This window comes from Triticum dicoccoides, chromosome 6B, assembly GCF_002162155.2.
Source record: "Triticum dicoccoides isolate Atlit2015 ecotype Zavitan chromosome 6B, WEW_v2.0, whole genome shotgun sequence".
In the NCBI taxonomy this organism is placed as follows: Eukaryota; Viridiplantae; Streptophyta; class Magnoliopsida; order Poales; family Poaceae; genus Triticum; species Triticum dicoccoides.
The window spans coordinates 169,484,086-169,491,472 of record NC_041391.1 but is presented as its reverse complement, the minus strand read 5'-3'; positions in this window follow the sequence as shown (position 1 = coordinate 169,491,472).

Below are 7,387 nucleotides of genomic sequence, written 5' to 3'. Positions count from 1 at the left end.
TAGGTTGCGAACACCTAAGGCCGCAACCTTTTCCTGAAGTTCCCCCAAGAACTCATGCGAGTGTGAATGATCTGCCGGGCCGTAGACCACTATAATCTCCCACTCACGGAGAGACGCACGATGGCGGACGTGAGCCGACACGAAAAACCGGCCGGCGTCCCAAGCCACCACCTCGCAGCACACATGGCTGATGCCAAGTAGCATACCCCCAGAGTGGCCAATCGCTGGCACCCAGTGCCACACGAATCATTCGAGCGGGTCGATGGCGAGCAGGTCTCGGTGAGAGAAATCAGCCTTGATGGTTTCCTGCAGACCAACTACATCGATGTTTTCGCCGCGAATGAACTCGTTAAGCTGGGTCTGCCTCCCAACGTGGCCGTAGTCTCGGATGTTCCAGAAGAGGAAACACATTTAGATTATGCGATTGCGGAGGCGGATACCATGAACGGTAACCGCCTAGGCCACTCGCCGAGTCCTCACAGGACCATGGGCTGGGGGGGACAGTGCAGCCCCTGCTGCTGTGTCCGCCCGATCGGGCCGGGCGACCGGGACCAGAGAAGCCCCTGCCTCTTCTGGTGCCGTCGCAGCGCGTGCTGCCGCCGCCTGGGCAAGCGCGGCCTGCGCGATCTCCTTAGAGAGAATGAGAGACAGGAGCTCTCGGGCCTCTCCCTCATCAGACAGATCAACCCCACTATCCCCTAAAATACTACCAAGGCACTCATCCGAGTAATCGTCGAAAATCGTAAAACGGGGTAGGGGGTTACCTTCGATCTCCATGTTCTTCTGGGCCAGCAAGAGTTGCGCGCGTTGGAGAGCAGGGAGGTTGCCCTTGGCGCCCTTTGGCCGGGAGCTGACCCGTTCCTGCGCCACCGGGGTCGTCACCACCGCCTTGGAGCGCTTGGCCGTGGAGATGGGAGCCACCTTGGTCACCTCCGCCCGGAGAGTGTCGGAGGGAGGCGGGGGATCCGTCGGCCCGTGCCCCCCGACCGCACCGCCAGGGGAAACCAACGCCATCACCACCGTCCGGTGCGAAACGGGCGTGCCCGCCCGCACCGAGGGGGGACTCGTTGGCGCCACCGGGGGGGTCTTGCGGCCCGCCGTCTGCTTATGGAGCCGCCCCCCCACCAATCGCCAGACCGCGCACGGGCGTGGAGAGCCCGCCTTTCTCCGCAGCCGGCGAGATGAGCATGGAACGACCCTCCGAGTCGCACGAAGCCGAGATGCCCATGTCGAGGTCGAGGCCGAGGGACATGTTGGAGCCGTATTGATTGAAGCCCGTTTCGTTGCTGCCCACACCAACTTGACGCTCCTCCAGGTCCTTCGCAGCCCCCGCAGACGGGGCCACGGCCTCCGTAGTCTTGTCCTTGAGGCCCAGCTTATCCCAAGTCGCAGTGTCAATGGAGTCATCCCCCATGCTCGCGTCCTTCTCCTTGTCCATGTCCTTGTCCATGTCATCAGGGCCCTTGTCCATGCTAGCCGGGGGAGGGGGAGGGGGGCACCCCCCAGCCTGCCACCCGCCTCGGCCTCCATCCGGATGGTAAAGCCCTCGCTGTTGAACCAGCTTTGAACATACCCTTTGATCTTGGCCGGGGAGCGACACGCAAAACGCATCCGCACAGGACCCAGCCCCGCCAACGACGCCTTGTCCACTTCCATCGGGCGCCCGATCATCACAGTCCCCGCCATGAGACGGTCCACGCGGCGATGCTTGGGTGGCACTCCCCAAAGTTTGACCCACACATCCGGCATGATTTCGGCCCTGGGAGTCTCCAGAACAGCTTCCTTGATCTCTGCCATGATGTCGTTGAGGGAGAGGTACAGCTTGCCACTGCGCGTCGCCATTCGCAGCATGGCCTTGTCGGGGAAGACGACGGAGAACAAGTCGTCCCCGACGGCCACCACCTGCCAGTCCCAATCCCCTTCGAAGAGGTGGGGGAGTTCCGCCTCCAAGATCGAGACTGACAGCTTGCCCGGTGCCGCCGAGATGAGCGCCGCGTCCGCCACCGCCGGGGCACTGACCTCCTCGCCCGCCGACTCCACGAAGGGCAGGCAGAAGAAGCCCTCACCGGGGATGGCGTTGCCCATGATCTGCATCTGCAAAGGCCGACCGCGCGTGGGGCAGTGTGCCGATGCGTGCCCCTCCTCGTGGCAGACGACGCACAGAGGCTTGAAATGGCACATATTCTGGTAATGGCCCACCCTCGCGCATTTGAAGCACTCTGGCCCATCGAGTTCCTCCACTGGGATCGGGGCGTCAGCCGAGCCCTTCGACGCCGACGGCCCGACAGCCAGCAGTGGGAGCGCCGAGCCTGCCCCCTTCTGCTTCTGCTTCTTGGCGAGAGGATCCCCAGCCCGCTCGCCGCTCAGAGGAAGGAGGGATTCCTTCCTCTTGAGCTCCTTCTTCTGTTCAAGCCCACGGCGCCGGTACTCCTCTTTCTTCTTCCTTTTGTGCTCACGCTCTTCCTCCTTCTTCCGCTCTTGCTCCGCGAGCCACCAGGGAGGCGGCGGCCCCCAGCCCGCCTCGCCCGCCGGCGGCGACGAGACCTTGGCGAGCGCCTTCGCCCGCAGATCTTGCTCGCGTTGCCTCTCCGCCGCCGGGATCGGAGGCGACATGGGTGGCTTCTCCACGCGGCGGGAGCCCATCCTCACCGTAGTGGCGAACGAGCGAGTGAGTGGAGGTGGAGAGGCGGAGCGGCGCAGGCGACGCGCGCGATGCCTGAGCCGCCGCACCTGCGAGGGGGATGCAGGAAACCCTAGCGACAGATCTAGGGCACCCTTCGGCAGCCACAGCCACCTATAAATAGGCTGGGGCGGCCGCTCATCCCTCGTCGCGATGGTCCCAGGCCTCTTCCCTTGCGGGCCTGAGGCGGCCGGGCCAGGCCGACCAGGTCCAAGCACAGGGGGGCGCCCCTGCGACCCTGCTGGCGCTGGCACACTAGGTTCGACCACTGGGCCTCCCGGCCCGCTAACAGGCAAACTGGGCCATTCCGACAAGCCCAGCAAGGCGTCCGGCCCGGGCGCTGCCAGCGGCGAAACCCTAGCCGCGGGCTGCGTCTCCCTTGCAGAGGCCGCCCCGCCGCCGTCGCCGACCCCTGTCGACTCCGGCGAGCACGCCGCACCTGCTGGCGGCGCGGCCAACGCCAGATCGAGGCGCGCCACCGCCGGCCGGGCATTCGAGCGCCCCTCCGGGCCCGCGTCCACACCCCTTGGCGGGCGCCAGATCCGCGGGGCCAGTCCACGGCCGCCGCGTCCACCAGGGGCGAACGCGCGCCGGCGACCTGCCATGAGAGAGCCCCCCAGCTCCTCCGCTTGGGCGACAAAGTCACCCACCGAGCAGCCCGCACGGGGCCTCGGCGAACCACCACCGCCACCTGCACTTACCTCACTCCTTACCTCCTCCTCGTCGTCGTCGGAATCGCACCCCACCAGAGCCCAGAACCTGCTGCCGGAGAGGGACGGGGCAGGGGGCCCCGCCCTAGGCGGCGAGCGCCGCCACGGGCACCCCGGAGCGGGCCGCACCTCCGTCCAGCCGTCCGCCTCCGCCGCGGGGCCGCAGGCGGCGTCGCCCCCCGAGTCGCCCCCCGGGTCGCTTCGGGATCTGGCCCTTTCCCTGAGGAGGCCTTCTTGATCTAGCTCGCGAGCGTTGTGACTAGCGCACACACGATGGGTAATACCGCGGATCGATACCACGTATTCGGTAACCGTGGTCTATGATCCATCGGCGGATTGGTGGATGGGCATATAGCCATAGAAACGACGGCCCAGTTCATAAGTACGCGCCAGCTAGCTAGCCATATACTGGATTGTCGTCAGCTAGCTCAGGTACACGGTTAGTACACCCGGCACGCACGGCCCAGTTAATCAGTACCCTACCTTGCAAAAAGAAAAAAAAACTGAGATGTACCCCTACAAGATGGACTACTAGTAGTTTTTTTAAAGAAAGTCTCATGTTTAATATATTTGTTGAACTATTTTACATCAATTCGCTAGTTACAATAAAGCAATGTATCCAATTTCAAAAAATAAATAAAATAAAGCAATGTATCCACCACGCACTCTAGACCCATTATCTTTTGTGAGGCTCGACTAGACTTGTAGGAGTACGAGTATTTCACGCCATTGTCCACAGTAAATTATTTTTAGCAGCTGATGTTCAAAAAAAATTATTTTTAGCAGCCACGGAAAAGGAAAGACAAACCACAAATTAAGATACTCTACTGACCAGACTGGCATTTCCCCCGCGAAAAAAGAAGAACACTAGACTGGTATTTTTCACCGCACGCAACGTCGTATTACAGACAACGATCCGTCCACAATCCATGGATCGCTCAGAAGACTGGCGTGCAAAGTTTGCAAATAGCAACGGCTGCCCACAACGGGCTTCCGACACCTCTCGGTGATAGGAGACTGTCTGCCTGCTCAACTCAACAGCAGGGCACTTAGGTTGAACATGAACAAATTTGTTTGGACTCCTATCTATATGCCTCTGAATTGTGAATCCATCTTTGGTCAGATATGAATCTTAGCCAGGATCCTGTCTCTGCAAAGCAAGCAAAAATTTGATCTTTCCTGTGGTGTTTTCCGTGAAGCTTTGAGGATCAGCTTCTTATTGGTCATCTTTTGACTGATCCGCCTCTATTTACCACCCCTTTGATTGATTGATTGCCATGCCATGTCATATTGAGTATTGTAATGCCGCGAGAATAGATATTTGTCTCCCGTTTTGCGGTTATTTGTCTTAAATCTTCTCCCTTAATTAATGAAAATGGCAAATCTTTTGCCTTGTTTTTAAAAAAAATAGTTACCTATCCAGCATGTGATTAACTAATTATAGTTGGAAAGGCCCGCTGCCAACTAAATTATACGGGGAAAAAGGTTGGAGAACGATGTTCATACATCATGTCTTGATATCCTCCAAACGGGCTCGTATGGTGATTAAAGTGCGGCTGCAGTTAGCTGCTGGGACTGGAACAGATTACGGTGGGGCCAACTAGTAGTGTCCGGCCTGCTTTGGAGCTCGAAGCCCCTGCACACAGGAGCTGGCGGCGGTAGTGCTGAGCACGACGTTTCTGTGGCGATCTTTGTCGCGTGGATTGTGGTGGATGACATCGATCGCCTAGAGTTGATGAGATACCCCGCTTGGTGCACTGTCCACTTTGTGACAAGTGGATCGCTTGATCCAGTAAACATGTGTAACTATCACTCTATGGATAGGAAAAAAATCACCCATAATCATGCATGAAAAACTATTACTATTATGCTACTTATATTTAATACATATTTTGCCAACTATACAGTAGGTAAGATTGTATGATCAATGTTGTCTAGAAAACTTGTTAAAGCTCATTAATGTTTGGGAACATAGGCAAGTAAGAAAACACGACCCCCGCATCGCCCTCCTCTAGCGGTGACACGGGGGAAACCCTACTCCGCCACCACCGACCCCTCCCCCTTTCCCTCACCTCGCCGCCACCGGAGGAGCCGACGGCGAAGCCCGCGCCGTCTCTGGGGAAGGTGGCGGCGGGGCGCTTCCTCCCTCGTGTGGTGACCCTCTCTGGTTGGGGGCTGCGGCAGGGGGGCTGCTCCATGTCGCCGATCTACGCGACGTCAACCATTTCCTAGCGTGGCGCGTCTGGCGTAGGTGGCGCGGTGGTGGCTTCTCTGTCGCATGGTGGGTGGTGACCGGTGGATCCTGGTCGGTGGGCTCCAGATCTGGCGCGGCAACGATGCTGGTTGCGGGCAGCGGCGTGGTGAGAGGGCAACGGCGCGGTGGCCTCGCAGATGCTTGTGGCTGGGCCTGGCGGCGAAGGTGCGGGTTGGTGCTCCGATGGCCACGGTCACGATCACCAGTGTATCCCTCCTTGCCGGGAGCGGATGACGGCTCTCCTCCTCGCAGCGCGTCTCAAGCCGGCAGATTTGCTTCCTCCCCTCCGATGGCACTGCTCCGGCGGTCTCCTAGGGGTTCGGACTGGCCGGGAGAAATCTGTGCGCGACAGCAGCCATTGCAGACGACGACGACGCATGCGGGTGTCGTCTCCTCCTTGGAGGTGTCGTCTTGGCCATGTCCGTACCCTGCCCGGGCACCAGGGGAAACCTTAGGCTGACTCGCTAGCCAGGCAGCGGCGGCGTCGCGTCTTCCTTGGAGGTGCTGCCGGGGTGCCATGGAGGCCAACGGAATTGTTGCTGGAGGTGATGGCTTCATCAAGGATTGGGGCATTGTGCCGTTGGTGATGGTAGCTGCTGTAAGCATTGGTTCTTGGGGCGCAATATACGCCACCACCGGCTTCCCTTGGACTGACACCCTCTTCAGAACCAGCTGGTTCCCGCTGTTCACTTGCCGACTCCTAGGCGTGAAGGATGGAGAGTGCGTTGACCTAGCCTGTGATGTAGTTGGGGTTGTGATTCTAGGTTTCTGGTGTTGGTCGAGATGCGGCCCTTGATCTGTGAGTCTTGCCTCCTCGCCATTGTGGCTTGAGGTTCGACTAGGCGAGTTGTGTCGTTGTAGTCGTGGTGTGTGTCCTTTATGCCGAAAGGCGTTGTATCATCCGCTTGGCTCTTCTTCTATTCTATTGATGCATCTGTCCATGGTGTATCCTTGAAAAAAAGGCTCATTAATGCTTTAACAGTTTAAAGATTCTAACAATGAAACAAATAGTGAAATATCACCCCAATGATATAAGATGATCTAACAGAGTGATTGTTAAAATATCCGTAATATGCCCTAAAAACACAATTATTGTAGCTCACTATGACATATATATTATATATAATCAACTATTTGTTTTCTTTTTCCAGGGCAGATACACTTATATTTTTCCAATCCCTCCATTAGTTCATCTTACATATAGTCCTAGTGTTACCATATTTTTTGGGAACTTCTACACCGTGCAAACCTCAAACGGTTCCATGGTAATTATTGATAGAAAATACTCCTTAAAGGGAAATCTTCGACTAGCGACACTGGCATAATCTCGCAAAGTTGAAAAACTGGACATTTTTATGGGTGTGTTCAGAACTGGCAAAATTCTAGGTGCTCTCTCTCTCTCTCTCTCATATGTGTATACACACACACACACACAAATGTTTCCTACAAGCAGTGGTAGTTACCACCACTTGCGTTTTGTATGTTGTATGTAGTATCTGTCGAAACCGAGAGTACGTACGTGTAATATGTAGTATATAACAATGATTAGGTAGTATATATACAAATTTTTAGGTAGTATGTACCATTTTTTGAGTATGCTCTTTTTTACGTACAAATATGTACATATTTTACAAATATAACAAAAACTATGGGCTCATATGCAATTTTTTCATGTAACTTGTTTTGAAATATCTTAGATATAGTATATCAACATATTTAAAATAATAAAATAGTATATATAGT